Source organism: Sander lucioperca, chromosome 17, assembly GCF_008315115.2.
Source record: "Sander lucioperca isolate FBNREF2018 chromosome 17, SLUC_FBN_1.2, whole genome shotgun sequence".
NCBI lineage: Eukaryota > Metazoa > Chordata > Actinopteri > Perciformes > Percidae > Sander > Sander lucioperca.
In genome coordinates this window covers 22,640,035-22,659,535 of record NC_050189.1, presented here as the reverse complement: position 1 = coordinate 22,659,535, position 19,501 = coordinate 22,640,035, and the positions used below count along the sequence as shown (strand labels likewise).

The 19,501-nt window shown below is 39.5% G+C and overlaps 1 long non-coding RNA gene across 1 annotated transcript in view; it reads left to right on the top strand.

The window, feature by feature from the left end:
* The window catches only part of LOC116039872, a 93,755-nt gene extending 74,496 nt beyond the window's left edge, over nucleotides 1–19,259 (top strand). The window contains exons 2-3 of the long non-coding RNA XR_004102531.2: nucleotides 17,565–17,642; nucleotides 19,153–19,259. This is a non-coding gene — a long non-coding RNA (uncharacterized LOC116039872). The remainder of the gene's footprint in view (nucleotides 1–17,564; nucleotides 17,643–19,152) is intronic.
* The last annotated feature ends 242 nt before the right edge of the window (nucleotides 19,260–19,501 follow it).

Below are 19,501 nucleotides of genomic sequence, written 5' to 3'. Positions count from 1 at the left end.
TAGTATCTGTACTTCTACTTGAGTACGGGAAGTGAGTACTTTTGCCATCTCTGTCCATCTATCCATCTATGCACTCTCGTGGTAATATACTATACTGATGATCTCATCGACGGTGATAAAATGCAATTTAATAAACCTTTAACAGCGTTTGACAATTTTGCCACAGCACATCATAATTCCATGCCCTCTTGCCTCAAATCACTTCATAGCAGGCGATGACACCTAATCGGCTGCAATTGTTGTTAATCAGTGTAGAGATCCCTACAATTTCTTTAGCGCAACTGCTTCTTTGTTTCCTCTCTTATTCTGTTTCACAAGGCCCAGTAACCTGGGCAGAGAAAAAGGCAATTAAGCTAATGCAGTATGGGTGTCATAAGGTTGTAGATATTTCAAGAGAAGAGAAATTTACCACTTGGAAAAAGAGGAGACGGCTTGCATAAAACCTTCCACTCCCTCCTAGATTTATTATGCTTTTAGTTGTGTTATATGTGATATAATTAGCAGTAGTTGCCAATAAGGCTTGCGGCTCAAGGACGTGGTCATCGCCTGGCCATCTGTCATTAATTGCATTATCTTGTTATGTGCCAGGCAGGCCGGCGAGCGGGCAGGCCCAAAGGGAAGAGTTGAGCTGTGTGTCACAAGGCACATCACACCACAGGTGTGGATTGAACATTTATGTCACTGTGGATCTGTGCTTTTGTGGATAGAAAATAGGACAGTGGACTTGTCCTAGAAACAGTTTAAAGTTAAGAACTAAGCTCTGGATGTTTTTGTATTGCAATGTATTTTTTTAGGCAGACTTTTGAGGAATGTAACAGTTAGACATAGGAGGAATTTAGATTGTGCAGAGAAGATATCATTATAAATGGTTGTTTTGTAGTTTTAAAATTAAATAAAGTATTATGCTAATTAGGGTTTCCACAAAAAAAAACATGGAACAGTAAAAGCCTGTCCAATTTAGAAATGTGACGTTGTCATACAGCAGCCCATTATAGCCTTATCAACTAATTTTACTGTGTCATGTTCATTAAGAAGCAAATGAGTGTAGAACTGTAGAGGGCAGCAATGATATGTACAAGGAAGGCCCCCGAGTGCCATGTTATATGTGAAAAGGGATGGGAGAACTGACTGCAAATTTTCCTATAGTGCTCCCACAGCTGTATGACTTATGTCTACAGAGCAACCACGTAGGCTCTTAATCTACTCTTTTTAATCAAGAATCTGGGGCTAGAATGCTTTATGACTTTTGTTTTATGGGCTTTTACATTAGTGGACATCACAGCTTACAGAGAATACAAAGCACATTTTTGCGCAGCGGTAATGCTTCTTTTAGTTTCTGGAGAATGCCACTGATATTAGTGATCCTAGTGCTTTTTAACAGCTTGTTTCTATGCCCCAGCAGCATGACAGTAACACCCTTTATGAAGAGCTGTTAAGGTCCACTGTGAAAATTTCAAAGCAGGTGTGAAAAGCGTCCTATAGGTCAAATAAACTTGGTCTCAGGCTAATGTGGTCTACTCTGCACAGTCTTTGAATTAAAAAAAAAAGAGTACAGTCATGGTGGTGATGGCGCAGTGGATATGACACGTACCATTGGTGATTGGAATCCCACTGCGATACATCAACCAATGTGTCCTTGAGCAAGACACTTAACCCCTAGTTGCTCTAGAGGCGTGCGACTTCTGACATATATAGCAATTGTAAGTTGCTTTGGATAAAAGCATCAGCTAAATGACATGTAATATAATAACAAGTAAAAGCAAGCTCACCCTCAAACAAGGAATGTAGTTATACCTAAAAGCAACACTATCAGCAATACATACATTATATCACTTGCATGACATTTACCAAAAGGGTTAGGGTTAGGTAATTCAGATTGACAATGGACGACAACTGTCAAAGAAAATGCACAGTAGCTGCTAACGAATGCAATGCATGAACATTAAGAGTCCACACCCTCCCAACAGTGTGTCACTGATGTTTGCAAGCTTAATGGGATTTGATCTAAATTTAGAGGGATCATGTCTCACTTGTATTTCAAATTTGGATTGCTGATACCTGGGCAAATGGCTACTTTGCTTTGCTTTCTGACAATGTATCATGACAAGGAAGGATCACTGCTGCCAAGAAGGACATGAGACATGGGGTCTATTTTGGGGAAAATGGGAGGGGAACGGCACTGTGTCCCCCTCTCATCAGCGAGAGTGAGTAAAAGCAAGATGGCACCCCATAGTGTTGTTGAAGGACAGGTAAGGAGATGAGTTCCTGACACACTTTGGCATGTGCGTGCAAAATCGCCCGTCATGTCAGGGCTTGACAGCATTTATTTTGTCGGTAAGGGTTTGACTTGACAGGTTGGCAGAGATGCAAATGTAAATTTTCTGCTCCTATTTTTTGTTTCCATGAAAGCCAAAGGTTGGCAGGTGAAAGTTGCTTAAGCATTCAGTGCTTTAAGACTGGGTGTCTTATGACTGAACTGGCACAGTACATGCAAACAAATAAACAAGGGCCAAGTCAACATGTTTGAATTTCCGGAGGTCTGGTGAAAATGCGAATCCTATTGTTTTGATTGGCTCAACATCAAGAGCAAATGTTTGAAAATATCAATTTTTGCATCACAGCATGTTCATGTTAACAGAGTCAAAAAGACACTGAAAATGTGATATAAAATGTGGCATTTACCTTAATCTATTATCTATGAATTAATTCAATAAATGTTAATATCGGTTCATCATGAGATTTCTCAATTTTTGGCAAGTTTTTAGTTTAGGGGGTTTAGAAGAATAGTCACAGAAAGGGCTTGCTGAAGGGCTGGGGAATAGCAGGCTGGGACACACCATCTGGCCTATTCTGCATATTCTTCCCATTTGAATTGCAGATTGGAGGTAGACGGATTTTTTTTTTTATTTGAGTGGTGGCAGACTTCACAGGGATACCACCAAAGCAGCAACAACAAATAGTTTGAAGCCAATCGTTTTGGTGAACAATAATGACAATAAAGACTAAATTAACGACATGACTTATGTTGCTTATTTTAAACTACATGCATTTATTTGGTGCCTTGATGCTCAGGAGAAAAAGCAAAGAGTTGTCAGTGTTGTACATTTTTTACTGCTTAGTAAGGAGAGTACATAAACATTGTACTGTAGTAGTAACTGCAAAGCAATGTTTTAAGCAATCACTATTTATTCTTAATAGAAGTCTGAAATTTTAATACATTTAACGTCTTGCTGAGAGTTAGATGAGAGGGTGAATACTACACTCGTGTGTCTTTACTAGAGTTACCGTAAATCCAAAAGGCAATTAGACTAGCTTAGCATAAAAACAGGAAGCAGAGAGAAACAGCTAGCCTGACTCAGTGTAAAGTTTAAAAATACACCTACCAACACCTCGAAATCTCAAGATTTACGATGTTTTATCATATTTAAGCTTTAATCTGTACACACATTTTACAACATGCTAATTAGTGAGCTTTAGACGTGTTTGTAGACATATTGTTGGACTTTGGAGAGGCTAGCTGTGTCCTTTGCTAGCCTGCCTGGATATGTCTAGCTAGCTAGCTAATTTCTCATCATTTTTTACGACACAGCCAATTTTAGGTTGGAAACAATAATTTGAACTCATGAGCCAGTTATGGAATTTCACATGACAGGAGGTTGTCGTGTGTAGGGGGTTGTAACGCTTTAGTGTCTAATGGTGATTCTTTTCTCAAACTACTGTAGTATTTCCAAGTTTAAAGGAGAATTTCGGTCAATTTCAACACTAGCTCTGTTGTTTGTGAATTTGGAGTGCTGTCAGTAGCAAGAAAAACTAAAACAATTGGTGCTGCCTACACCGTGTTATCCCCCTGCTAGCGTTAGCACCCAACAGGCTTAAACAGGGCAAGTTTTAAACGTGTTTTAAGCCTCTAAACATGCTCGAAATGTCATTACAAGTGCCTACCCATGTGCAGTGATTCCTTCCAAGGGAACACAGCAAATTTGACTGCTGCTTCTTGCTGCTCTGGTCTAAAATCATCTGGCCAAAGGACTATAGTTGAAAATTAGCCGGCTGGCTAACACTGGCACATTTACAGAAATGTTGATTAATGTGTGTTGTCCTTTATAAATAAATAAATACAAAAAAAAATATTGGATTGTATGAGTTCGACAATCGACTATTGTGGACTTGACCGGAAAATAGGAAATAAACAGAGGTATGTGCACTGGCTGGATTAACACAATTTTATGCCTTTCTGTCACATCTACTGCAGTCAGATTCGCTTTGTTCCCTCGGAAGGAATCACATTTCATGATTCATTTTGTAATGACATTTAGAGCATGTTTAGAGGCTTAAAACACGTTTAAAACTTGCCCTGTTTAAGCCTGTTGGGTGCTAACGCTAGCAGGGGGATAACACAGTCTAGGCAGCACCGATTGTTTTCGTTTTTTTTGCTACTGTCAGCACTCCAAATTTCCAAACGACAGAGCTATGTGTTGAAATTGACCGGAATTCTCCTTTAAGATTTGTGGCTATTTTTGCAGATACATGAAAATTTCCAGCAAAATTCCCACTTTGAAATATGCCGATTCATTTTCAGTGCATATACATCAGGTTTGTGCACCTCATTTCTATGGTTATAAACTCCTGCACCTTTGTCATCGACTTTAATAATTACAGCCATTCCATTCCCAAGGATTTTAGTTTCACATATCTGAGATGTGTGTGGATCCAAACACCCCCATCATAGATAATTTCAAGGACTTTGTTTTACTAAACACTTTAAAAATGTCGGTCATAATGTGCATCTGTGGTCAGTGTTTATGAACAACCATAAAGGCAAACTTAGTGTAGCGTCAAAGCCAAGCTATTATACAATAAAAGTTAATGTCCATGAAGAGAGAAGAGAACAATGCAGTCATTAAATAGGAAATTACTGCGGTGTCACTCAAATGAATGCTGTGCATAATAAGAGTATTGTAAGTTTTAGTGCAATGATAAATGCTAAACAAAAACTTCAAACTGAACTGACAAAATGGAAAAATTGCTGTTTTATCTGGTCAGAAAAGGAGGACAATAATGGGCTTTGGTACAAAAGACAAACCTAAAGTACATGTTGTGATTTCATACAAGTAAAACACTTAATAACACCCTGCAGCATTGAAAAACAGATCTGTGGAGCAGTTTTGAGAGGGAGCCAGGATATATGAAACTCTCAAAACTTGGCCACTGACTCAGAGCAGACATTGGAAAAATCAATAGAAGCAGATGCCCTATTTTTCCGTTGTCTTGAAAACAGATATATAGAAAAAATCCTATCCTCAAAGGTTAATGCCTGTTCTCTCGGCCCATGTAGGAGCACTTGAGTCTGGGGACACAGGGTCTGATGGAAACGGGAACTGGGATGGAGTTCACATGGTCAGGAACATCTCTGGCATTTCATCCTCCTCTGGAAGTGATGTAACACTGCCCTGACATTACTCAGCCCTGAACCACAATGCAGTATCTGGTTTTTGAGGCCAAGTACGTAAGTGCCAGTATAATGAGGATGTCAAGGGGATTTTATAAATGGATTCATGACTGATTGATGACAACACATTAAAAACACTGTAAACAAGAATTGAAATGCTTTAACTGGGGTGAAGTGAAGTCCACTAGGATCAAAATGCATTCCTGAATCCTTAATCTCTGGCCAACAGGTTCATTTATAAAACCCTTTATGTCTTCATAACATTATTCAGCACTATAAGCAGTACACTGAGATAATGGAAAACTCCTGGTGGGTCACAGAATATAAATGTTTTCTTGCCCTCGACCTAAAAGCTTTGCCGTATTTTAAGTTGCATGGTTTGAGAGGTTGAAGTAGTAAGAGATATTATCTGAATGAGTATCATTGGGTTCCAAGTGGGTTATGGCCACTCGATGTCGGTGGCTTTCAATAGGGAACAGTGTGAAAATGCAGTGCAGCTCTACTCATCAGGTATTGAAGTTCAACTGATTATTTGCCTCGCTTCGAGGTCCTAGTCACTGTATGCCTTTGTGCCGACTAACTTCATCAAAAGAGCTTTGCATAACACATTTGTTTGCCGATTGCATAAAGCTTTACATCCCACGCTTCCCAATGGCTGCTCCAGACCACCTACTTGTTGACAAAATGCTTTGGGGAACAATGCTTTTAAAAGAGCAATTATTAGGCATTTTAATGTGCGGGAAATTATAATCTCTGGGATATCTCAGGCATATTTTGGATTTTGATTCTATGAGCTTTCTGGACAGATGCAGAGACTTACTGCAGACACAGGCAGAGGAGCAGGCTGACCTCAGAAAAGGACACACAGCTAGCTGCCACAGACAGCAGATTGCACTTTATCACATTTAAAGGACTGGGACCTTGAAATAATGCACCTTTAATATAATTACCTGCCAATAGTGCAGGAAGGGAAGAAAACACACACACACACACACACACACACACACACACACACACACACACATCTTTTGTGTGTCACCTTATATATGGCCTGACCCTTGGTGAGCCACTTAGGATTTTTGCTGCCGTAAAATCTTTTGTCCCCCTAAACTTGATTTTTATTTGAATTGGGGACCTTAGGTGAAGCGAAGGCTTTCAATCTAAGGCCGACAGTTTAATTAAGTCTTTCCCTTATCAGTATTTTTTGATAAGGTGTGTAGAATTTGTTCAAAAGGTACAGTATATTGATTAAGGTAAGTATAGAGAAGTGATAATGTAGTTTATTTCAATTCTCAACCCCTCTTAAGAAGTTTGAAAATCATAGATATCAAAGATGAAAAATGTCTAATGGAAAAGCCTCACTTAGTATGAGTGAAAAAGTTTTAAGAAAACTTGTGTTGTAATTTTTAATCATAGAGAGTACCTTTAGTTGCACAAAAAAATTAATTGTTTCCCTAACAACACTAGTCTTTATCTTGGTAATAAAACTAAATTGCTTTCATGTTAGCTTCTAGGGTAGAGGCAGGGAGTAGTAAGTTTGTTTTGTTTTGCCCTAACCTATCAGTAGCAAGTGATTGTATCCGTCCGGCCTACATAATTTCCAGTCAACACAGATGCTGCAGTAACGGTCAGTTTCTAGAAACAATAGCGGTGTCAATCTCATTTATGCTTGTGACAATTTCTGTATTGCTATTGTTCATGAATGTCACTAGGTAGGTAGCTAAGGTGATTCCTAATCCTATCTACAAGACTCTGATTAGTTTCCTCAACTAAAGTTGCAACAAAGCCTGTTAATGTCAATGCATAAATTATCTTGGAATCATATACAGTGATATTATACAATAAATGCCAGGCATTGCCCAATCTGGTTGAAATGTTCAAGTGTTTATTCACCTCTGAACACACCCTGTATCACTGATAGGTGTAGTTGGGTGTGTTAAGAAGTCAAGAAACTGAATTCAAATTGTGTACCAAAGCGTTAGTGACTTCTGGGAACCAAGGTACGTATGTGCAACATAACGTAAGTTCATGCACATATTTCAAGTAATGTGGAAGGCAACATTGAATCGTTAGGTCAGTGTTACTTTATTAGACGTTTGTGTTCTTAAGTCTTTCTTCTTTTAAATAATCAGCCAGTAAAACATGTTCCAAAGCATCTTAATGTACGTCTGTAAGGTGAATCCTCCTTTGAAACGTTATCTTGCTGCTGCCAAGCTTCATGTATAAGCTATTGCTATTCTTGTTGGGGTCAGCTGGATGTGTTTGCCCGGCCAGATTATAACTTGATTGCCTCCATTGGTAATGATCCGCATTAGCTCCATTATTGGAAACTATAAAACTCAGCAGAGAATGGACTCAATCTTGTTAATATCAATTTCCTTAATGTTAAAAGCACTGAGGTAGATATCTAAGGGGAGATGTAGCGGAGAGACGTAGAGGGAAGGGGAAAGAGATGTTCTGATGCACTGCAGCAAAGCGAATGCGTATCTAATCTGACACCTAGCACTCATGGCTAATGTGTTGGTAGGGCATATATGGATCATTTCTGCCCTTAGAAAATGTTCTCTGGTGCAGCTTGAAAGAAATAGACTAAAAAATCCCTGTGCCTTTTTGCTGAACTGTGCCCCCTGTTCACTTACTGTTCCTGTAATATTTTCTCTGTCTCCAGCTTTATTGATTTTGGATAACAGTCACTTTATGTTTCCCTGTATTCTATGCTTTGGTACAGCAAGATACCTCACAATGCTGCCTAGTGTAGGTTTCCGGCTCATCAAGACCAATGGCTGTTTATAGTCCTCTGTTGCATTATTGGTTAAGTGTTGAAACAAATTTCTTAACACTACACTGTTCAGCAGTCTATGGGAAGTGTGTTTTATATAAAAAATGTCCAAGCAGGAGGTGGCAGGAGCACAGACATGCATCACGTCTTTGCTTTGTCATGGCTAAAGTAAAAGTACGTCGCTGGGTGGAGCTTGTTAGAGTGTTAGGTAACCCTGCTTTCCCACAGTGGCGCAAACGTCTCCAGTTGCACTGTCATAATGTGCCTCTTTTATAGTCTACAAGGTCGAGATTAACGAATCACTATCTTTTAACTATTTATAGAACCTGAGCTGTGCCGTGAAGGTTGAAGTATAGGATACCAGCCAACTTATTCTCCTCATGAAACTGCTTTGACTTTGGAGTGAAGCTAGAGTGAATGCTTCATCAAGAGAGTGACTCACCTAATGTATGCTTTCATATGTAAATGTTTGACCAATACATCATTTCGGAAACGGTAACCACTCCTTTTAGTATTTGCAGGAATAATCACATATAGGAGGCTAGAGCCGACAGGGAGGCGATGCTGCAAGTCAACAATTACCCAACGGATGGTGGAAATGACAGGGTGGACATCAGCCATTCCCGTGTCCCCACTCACCACGATTGATGAGTTAATTTATCTCTCCCTGGCCTGTCTTCTGCCTTTTCGCCCCTCTGTTGCTGTGAAAATGAATAGCCTCCGTAAAATGGAGAAATCATGCCCTGAAAAAAATCTGTCTTTACAATACCACAGAGCCGTATTTATTTCATCTTAAAGGGGATGTTTGAGGTCACCCTCCAGTCCTTCCCCAGTGACATTTTCCGACTTGACATTCTGTGACATTTCCAGTTAAATATTGCTGATATTCCTGCAGTGGAATTAAAAGCAAGTCTAAAAGGGACACCAGCATTAAAGCTCTTTTTCTCCCTCTCTATCCTCCTCTTTCATTCCCTCTTTCTATCTCTCCCTCTCTGTGTCTTCATCACGAACACTGTTTCCCTCCTCTTCATGCAGCAACACAGGCTTACATGCACTACCTACTAAGTGTGGTTGACTTGCATCCCCAGGTATTAGAAGAAGTCTTTTTAATCCAAAAGGATTACCAAAAATTCTATCACCCAGAATATACAGGAGACAGACACGTGTGTGACTGAAGACAGCTTATGGTGCTATTTTAAGAAAAAATTCAAAGATTAAGATGCAGTAACATACCTACAAGTGCTACAGTAAATATAATTTCTTTGCATTTATGTCATTTAAGCCCACAAGATGTGTCACTTTATGAAATTTAGCCTCGTTGTAACATGTTTACCAAGTGAAGATTTAAATTAAAACAGGCTGCGCCACGCAAACTAGATTTACATAGTCATAACTAAGTTCTCATTGTTAACACCAATTTTCACCAAATTACTGCCAGTTGTATGTGCGTAGCTAACTGAACTAGCTAGCTTGACTGCTAGCTTAAAATGCTGTTTAATAACGATATAAACTATGAAAATGACTTTTCAATTTCACACAAAAAACACAACATACCTGAAATTACTAAACATTATGTCTTTAGTGTTAGACTAAATGACCAACTAAACATGAACATGAACTAAACAGTATAATGTCCGCTATCTTAGGTTAGCGAATTTTGATATTTCCCTCTCACTCTAATACTACCAACTAAAACACACTGTACTGCATATTTAAATAAGTAATACATACATTTACAACAACGGTATGCAGATGCAGAGTTTAATATATCATTTGCCCCCTGAAAACTATTTTTTTGAAATTATGCTAGTCATGCTACAGTGACTTGCTGTTAATAGTTGATTGCTTTTGATTGGATGCCACTAGAGATGTTTCCTAGCAACTGATTTACACATTACAAAAGCCAAAGCATTTCTTAAGTTTAAATAGGGCAACCTGATTTAGTTAATAACTAGTTTGAAACTAACTTGTAGCTACTAAGAACTTAAAGAAAGGACTTTAAACACAAACATATGGGTGGTGCAACATATTTTAGGGGCAAAAAATATCAGTACAATTCATCAGTCACTGTAATTAAAAGTGCAACTTTAATCAATGTCGACAATCACTTGTCAACCATAAGTATTTTATTCATTGCCTACTCAGGGTTGCATGATTTAGCCTGTCACTCACTGAGAATTACGTACATCAGTAGGACCTCTGTTCTTAGTGGCAATGTTTTGTGCATACAATATCCTTTAAGTGTTTCCCTATTGATTCATTAGTCCATTAGCTCTGATACACCACAGGACCCCTAAAAGCTATTACTGACGTTCTATCAACTGTCATCAATTTAGTGTTACAAAGCACCTTCTTAGTACAGTCATCATGATTCACATTCTTTCCCACACTAATATGATGTGAGCATGAAACTGCTCCTATTGTTAGAAAGTGATGTTTGTATGTCATCAATATATAATGTGTTTAAGTATCTCACTCTAGCAAAACGCTACTCCACATAGTTTATCAGTTATTTAAAGTGTTCTTCTTAGACTTTGTTTGGGTCGTGATTATGACTGTTTATAAAAAAGAATTTAATAAATATCACACTTTCATTCTTAGCCCTGTATTTAAACAAGCTGAATCAAGAAATGTGAAGTAACACATTTTGCAATGAACCCAAAACAATGAGCTGAAAAACGCTGAAACGCTTCATAGAAATGAGTTGGGTGATAAGTGTGTGTGAGTTTTCACTACAAGCGCCCTCTTTCACATTACACACAGTTATCCGAACCTTTCTTAAAATACAAGTATTGATTAGAGCAACTTTAAATAATAGATTGTATTTGGGTAGTTATATGAAATATTTATACTGACAGGTGTAGTTGGAAGTATCTTTTTTCCACATTGAGATTCGACCCTCTCCTGTGGTGTTTGTAATTATGCTCTCTTTTTGTCCTTGGTGGCAGAGCCAGGCTCTGTATCCAGCTCAGACTGATTCATGTGCCACGTCTCCACTCACCGCACATCATCCACACTCATCATAGCAAATCTCTGTAAATAATCCATGATAAATATGGTACTACACCCACCTATAAATCATTGTCATTAGAGCCCTTGGGATTTCATTTTCCAAAGCCATTGCCAACAAGATAATGATCAGCGCCTAGGGTCTCTGAGCAAAACCATAAATGCACAGAATTTCAAGGCCCTTAAATAGTACCTTAAATCAGTGACTGAATTCCCACTTTGTAAACCTGCTGTTCTAGTCTGCACAGTCAAACATTTTAACATTTGGACGGAACCACAGAATCAGATCTGCATCAGAGATAGTAATTGATTGTAATCAAAATGTAAAGTAAGCCTGAGCCGTCTCGCTAATGGATTTAATAGTTTATTTGACTGGAGAGGTGAATCAATCTTAAAATATTGACCACGGGTTCCTGAAGGATTAAGGATGGGCCAAGGGGTCGCAGGGCAGACCAGTGTGTTTGCTGCCAGAAGGCTAGTGCTTGGATAAAGTCCTGGGTTCTAAGCAGTTTAGCATATTGAATGGAAATTAACCTTCCTCTGATGAAGAGCCCAAGACAACCAAATCCTCTTCCATTTGTTATTTCATTCATTAGTCCAGGAATGACAGAACTATTAAAGACACTGTGACGCTCAGTTTACAAAAGTTTGTCAAAGACAAAATTATATCAATAACTTAAAAGGAACTATTTTCCACATTCTCCCAAACGGACTTTATTAATATTGTATAGATTTCATTTTGAAATGCAAACACGAAAAATGCAAGCGTTTATAGCCTAACTGTGGCTGAATAAAGGGCTCCCCATTAAAATGATGTGTGCTCCGTTGCCAGGTTCCACCGTGAATATTTCTTTGAGGATAATGCAGCATCAAGCGCTCATGATATTGACATTGTAAGATGATGGAGGGTCTCAGCAGTAGTCCTCAATGGAGCACAAACATTAACTTCTCTTGCAGCCAGTGTCAGAACCAATCAATGGCACAATAATAATACAAAAAGAATAAAGTATGGATTATGAGCACTCTGTCTTCAGCTTGCATCAGTGGGTCTATACGCTGTGGCTTATTTTCTCACTAAATGGAGATAAACCACCAACCTATCTATTTACATGGTGTTGACGCTGGCATCCGACCATGCAATCAACACAGAGCACTCGCTTCAGTTTGCAAAATTAGAAGTGAAATTTTTGATTGTGCCATTAAAGAGGGCCCTCATTATGACTTGGCAAGGACAATTTGCATGCTCTATTCCACAGAATCTGAATGAGGCTCCAATCAATTATACTCATTATCCAGGCAACTGATTGGTATGTGGTCAGATGCGCACTCTGCCGAGGTAGGGCCTTGGTTACCGGGCAAGCTAACAACACGCACGCACGCACGTACGCATGCACGCACGCACGCACGCACGCACGCACGCACGCACGCACGCACGCACACACACACACACACACACACACACATGATATAATAAAATAGAGAAAAAAAACACAACTTCAACAGCTGGTCCTTTTCTTCCATGTGTGCAAACATGCTCCCCCCGGAACAAACACGTAGGCAACGAAACAGTGTGTGTGTAATGCATGATGATGATGCTGTACCAAGTTAAGCAAGTTAGCTGTTAAAAGCATCTTAAGTGGAGTTTCTTTGTTTTGTTGTTCCTCAGCTGCAAAAATGTGCGTGTGTAAATGTGTTGATACATGCAGGGCTTATATTCATATTTAAACTAGGGACACATTTGCACCCTTCTTTAAAACCGTTAAAGTTTCATATTAGATTGATACAAGAAGGGGCAGGCGAGTATAGCTTCATTTATTAACATGCCAATAGGATAATATTGATATATATACAGTATGAGGTATTGGAAGATGTATGCAAACAACAACATCAATCCTGTGTGCCTAAATCTAAGTCATATACGTATACGTGCAACTCTGAATTACAGTGATTCTTATATTTGATTCCTTTTTTCTATTGTTTTCTAAATTATGCTATACTTGACTTAAAAAATATCTAGTGCATTTGTTACTATTGGAATGGTGTTTGATGTTTCTCTATGCATGGAATATTAGTTTATTTAAACTCTCACCTCATTAATCGAATAGTCAACAGAAAATGAATAAGCAACTGTTCAGATAATTGACTAAGCATTTAAAAGGGAACTATTATATAGCATTTTCAGGTTCATAAATGTATTTTGTGTTTCTACATAATGTTTACATGCTTTAATGTTCAAAAACACTTTATTTTCTCATACTGCCCATGGCTGCTGCACCTGTATTCACCCTATACAGTATGTATGTATGTGTGTGTGTGTATATATATATATATATATATATATATTCAACATATATATTGTCTGCGAACATCTGAAAACTTGCTCCCAGAGACGATTGTGGCAAGTCATTTAAATATAAGCTATTTATGACAGAAAATACAGAAAAGCATAATGTGTGTAAACAAATAAACAGGTAAATAGGGTAAGCATTTTACTAATAGAAATCACCATTAAACTTGCCCAGTTGATAACTTACATCAAGACAATTATCTTTTGTATTACACGTTTTCTAAAATTTTATGTTTCAATATGTAAATGAGCAACCTGATTTCATAGAATTCTATGAAATGAACACGGCCCCTTAACTCAAAATCTGTGGCAGTATCACCGAATCGCAAAACATCCCGTGATGGGCCCACGGAAGAATTCCGTGAAATGAACACGGATCACCGAAAATTCCGTGATGGGCCCACGAAAGAATTCCTTTAAATAAACACGGCCCCTTAAGTTAAGGAAAAGGTCATGGGTGGGCTTGACGCGGGAAGAACGGGATGGTTGGGATCAGGAAAAGGTCGTGGGTGGGCTTACGGTTCCGTGACACGCGGGAAGAACGGGACGGAAAAGAAGAAAGCGACTTTAGGAAACTTGACATGCGAGACACGAACCCCGGTCTCCTGGGTGAAAGTCTTGTGTTTGACCCATCCACCACCCCAACCAACCTCCTTACGCAGAATTTCGGCCTTACATAGTACTTGCTACCGTAGTCACTCTTAATGCTACGTCATCTTCTCATTGACTTTACATTGGCATTGTTTTCCGTGGTGGCCACACAGATTTTTCACACGTTGCATGCTACCACCACGTAATGCGCTGTTAACAATTCGTGATCATTTCACGAAATTCTTTGTGACCAGGCTAAATTGAGGCATTATCTTATTAAATATGTGCCAATTTGCGTACAATTCCAGAACAGAAATCTGAACATTGGATAAAGCCAGGTGTTTCATTTTGTGGACATATTACAGTCAGGTTTCATACTGTCAACAGCCATAGAAAATCCATTTTCACCACGTTTTTAGGAATAAATTGTGCTATATATCCGGCTATAAATGATTTATGAACAAACCCCTAAAAACCTTCACAGTATGGTTAGGATTGAAACTGGAAAGTTTTGTGCATGTAAGCGCTACTACTGAAGTGGAGGTTTTTGGCTCAGAGTATGAGACAAAACTCATTTTGAGAAATCCGTAAATGTATTGTAATATTCCATACATTTTGCAAATATGTAAATAAGGCATTATTTATGGGATTATCTAATGCTAACTTTTGGTGAATTTGGGAGAAATGTACAGATGCAAATAGATAAAGTGTAGGGAAATAAACACCTAAAGGTGTATTTTGGATGTTTTCTTTCTACTAGTCTGAAAGAAGAATTTTGCAAAATTGTGAAAAGTGAAAACTTCGATTAAGGATTTGCCTCATTTCATTTGAAGATGTAACTCTGGACTCTAAAAAACTGTTTGATATATATATATATATATTCCTATTGAACACACCTGAGTCTGTTTTAATCTTCTGTACCTGATGAGAAATGATTAACATAATTAGAAGACAATGTTGCTCAAAGTTAAGAATAGTGTTACACTATTATTCATATGTAAGACCAAACTCTTTAAACTGTAAAAAGAAAAATCATAACTATAACTTTGTTGTGCCAGTTAAAAATGATCTTCTCCTCCATCCTTCCCTACAGTGAAACTTTTGCTGTCATAACTGCCACCAATAATCAATGCCATAATCTCATTGGCCATGTGTTGTTGAGGTCAACATATTTGGGGTCAGAATGTAATTTTAGTTTAGTTGAAATTCGGCTGCAAAATCTGGTGGAAGCCATAGTGTGCGCCGCTGGTGCCTCCATTGGAAATAATGTCCTTGCTCTGTAGTGTTGAAGTTGCACTTTTGGTATGAAAGACGAGATAAGCAGCAGCGGATAGATGACATTGAATTACTGTTGGCCGGAGAACTGAATGTACTGTATTGAGACAACCCTGATAAAGGTCAAATGCAGTGAACAGCAGTGACAATAATATGAACAGCAGTAACAATAATAGCTCGATAATACAGCTCATGTCTTCAATGTGATATTACTATTTTTATCAGAGAATCTCATAGCGATGATGTACTGTAACTGATGGCAGCTACTGGAAAATGTTAAAAAGGTTGCTCCCACCCACACACTGTATCTGTACTGTAGATGAGAGGACCCTTACCCACCACCCAGGTTTAAATATTAATAATCATGTAAGCGACCTGTGTTTGTCTGAGTTTCTGTTGCTTCACTGAGGAATCCCTCAGTGAGCCTCCCCTCATAGCCAGGAGTAGTGCTTGCGAACATAGTGCCCACCGACACTTTGCCAACTCGAGGAATGCCTTGGCAGTTCTTAGATAAGGTTTCCTTGGCCTTGTGGTAGCCTAACCAGACTTCTTCTCTGCCGCCGGCTCAGCTAGGCTGCAGGGCAATGTTTGCTCTCATGAGCGACCATGCTGCTATTGGCAGGTTAAATGACTGGACTACAGCCAAATGCATGATAGCCCGCCACAAATCAGCTCGCCCCTCTGGCAAATACGCTTCTGAAGAGAGACACACAGAGTCAGGGACGGAGGCAGCATTTTTAGTGTTTGTGGAAAAAAAACACGGTGGCCTCAGTAATCAATGCTGGATTAACCTCTCTCATCGGAGAGATATTTGCAGCCTCAATTTAAGCTACCGCTGCTCATATTTTGTGCATTAAACCACAAATATCATGATTGCTTCGCCTATTTGTGCGCGTCCATAGAGAGTTGTTCCTGTTGACAGAGCTATTAGTCTGAGAGATACCACAAAATTCATCATAGTCACCCTGCGGTTGTTTCACAAATTCATCATTTCATTACTTTTCCACAGAGGGTGGCGGTGGGGAGGGGGCTAGTGGAGACACCATGTTTGTGATAACATCAAACTCCCAGAAGAAAACAAAACACTGTGGTGCTGTTAGGCTGCTAGGGTGTGGCGTTGAAAATCTCCGGTAATTGCCAAAACAAGGGCAGGAATTAATATGTAAATTCATGAGTGCTTGGTTAGAGGGCCTAAAAAGGTTTTCATTATATCTTGATCAGAAAGCCATTTATCTCAAGGCTCTCAATAATTCTGGCCCCCTAATCTGTCGGACAGATAATTAATATCTGCTTATTGAGTAAATGGAAGTCATTATCTTGATTTCCTTCAGATTATTTATCTGTCTGTGCTTCACAGTGAGGACACTATATGGTTTGGGCCACTTTAGCTCGGCAGGTATTGATTACAGTCAGTGCTGTTAGGCTTTTTGGATATAATAGCTGCAAGGACAAGGTGCTCTCTGTCAATAAAAACAGATTACACAAACACCATTAAAACAAAACATGAATACATATATATATATATATATATATATATATATATATATATATATATATATATATATATATCTGTACAGATTCAACTTAACTCCGGTCTGAAGTCTAAAGCTATTCCTTCTCTCCTTGTAAACATGCATCACAATTGCTTTTCTTCTATTACAGTGCCCCCACATCACTACAAAGTCCGCTCTCAAATGTAGATCACAACTCACAGCACACATCAGAACAAGAAACCATGGCAACCAACATACATACATTCATTGCTACATTCACTGACTTCCTAGGGGCAGGTAATAAATAGTTTGCTGCGCTAACACGGACACAAAAGAGAGGTTGTAATTTAGAAATGTCTTTTGAAATAATGTTTTAATCACTGATTTCCACATCTCACATTTACATAATAAATGCAGCTATGGCCAACTGGTATTTTGCTTATCACACTCTAAATGTCACACACTGATGTGCATGAATGGTCACTGATTCAAATAATTTTGGGCAACTTTTAAGCTGATATTGATTGAAACACTGCATAACAAATGTAATTGGCCACTTCCAGTGAACATGAATATACTGCTAAATTATTGACTGAGTTTTTGATTGTTTCCATTCTACAGGGCTGTTTAGAAAAAGAGGGAGAAGATCTGATCCTGGGTCCTTTGCGGCTTCATCTGTAAAGCAGGTCAAAGTCACAGGTTAGTGCCGGCAAATGCCAGCAAGAGGTCATTTTTCGGGGGAAATTGGGATCACCTCAAGCCAAAAGATTCAAGAACAACTGAGAAAACACAGTGCATGGCCCCTGCCTTGTTTTGACAATACTGCAGCATCCCATTTAGAGGGAAAGAGTTTTTTCCCTCACATTCTTATCTCTACTTTCTGATTTTGCTTGAATTAAAAAAAAAGGTCTTCTCAAGCCAAACATTGACTAGGATAGTTTAAACGTGTAATACTATCTGAGAAGAGCAGCAGCGACTCTGTATCTATGTCCTGCTGTGAGCCCTCGGGGGGTGAGTGGGGTCTGTGGTGCTTATCGCCCAGGTGGACATCCAGCCAGAGAGACTACCTCGGCCAGGCCAGGCCCCCCCTGCTGGCAAGCCTCTGGCCAGGTGCCTTGGCTCGTCTGCTCCATGTCGCCTGGCTCAGCAGGTGGTGCTTGCTGACATGGGTTTTCCCCCTGCCCGGCAGAGGTAGGGGTGGAAATAAAAGCAGTGTGACTTCTCCTCTAATGCGCTGAGGCATTACAGTGAGATTGTGCAACTGATGGTGTTGTTCACGCTTGTGTGCGAAGCCAAACAAACATACAGTTGGTGGCTGGCAGGGTTGCATGGGTTGTTCATGCCTCAGGCTCAAATTTAAACCCACTGTAGAGTAGTAGCCATCGTAGCCTACCTCCTTTATCCCGCATCTACCCCACATTAATGCTGGAGACGATTCTCTGGTGGATTCTTGTAGCCTGCAGTCCATGTAACATTGAATGACAAATCCAAACCTGTCCAGGAGCTTTTTTTCTGTCAGGTAACCATCTCTGTCCTGTCTGCAGAAGTCAAAACCTAAATGAGAATATAGATTTCTAATAATTCTGTCTGCGAGAGAGAGTGAGATTGACGAAAACGCTATGGAGAGAAGCCTGTGTCTATTTACAAAGCAGATGTATGGCTTATCTAATGTTGAGGAGCTGTGTGATATTTAGGATCTCCTCTGTCCTGTCTACCAGGCCCCTCAGGGATAAAAGGTCCTGCGGGTTGGTAGAGATGGAGGGCAACACTTGCTAGAGACTGACAGGAAGCTTTATTTCGAAATCTCTGTCACTCACCCGCACTAGACCTTCCCTCTATGTTCGGAGAGCTGTCATGCCACAGTTTGCCTCTCAACTCCTCTTCGTCCCACCACTGCCTCCCCCTTGTTGCGTAACCTGCCACCCCTATCACAAACCCAAGGCCTTACACACACACAAAACACACACAAACACACACACACACACACACACACACACACACACACACACACACACACACACACACACACACACACACACACACACACACACAAACACATCCGGAGCAACGCGGCTGGAATGAGATCTGACTGCTTTGAATGCGCACAGCAAAAGGCGCTATAGAATATGTGGCTGAATGAGTTCCATTGCGGTGATAATACTGATCATACAGTGCTGGAGTCAAAAGCAATTTCCTCCTCTCTCCCCAGCACCTCTGCCTCTGTATCGGACATAACATCCTGAGACGGCAGAGATTGGTGGCCAGGATGCTGAATTTTTCATGAGGCAGGAAAGGTTAGATAAGATCCTCCCACGTATTGGAGATACAGATCTGTATTTGGAGCTGAATGTTAAAAAAAAAAAAAAATACATTTTGGATAGCTCAGATCTTGAATGTGAACCTTTTGCTAAAAGAACACTCAATGAAATGCTTCTGGGAGTGTCAAAACAGGTACTGAAGGGGCACATGTGAGACAAAATGTTTTCCACCTGCCATGATAGCTTGCGTTGTGTTGCTTAGGCAGACTCATGACTCATGAAAAAATAAATTAAGTGAAG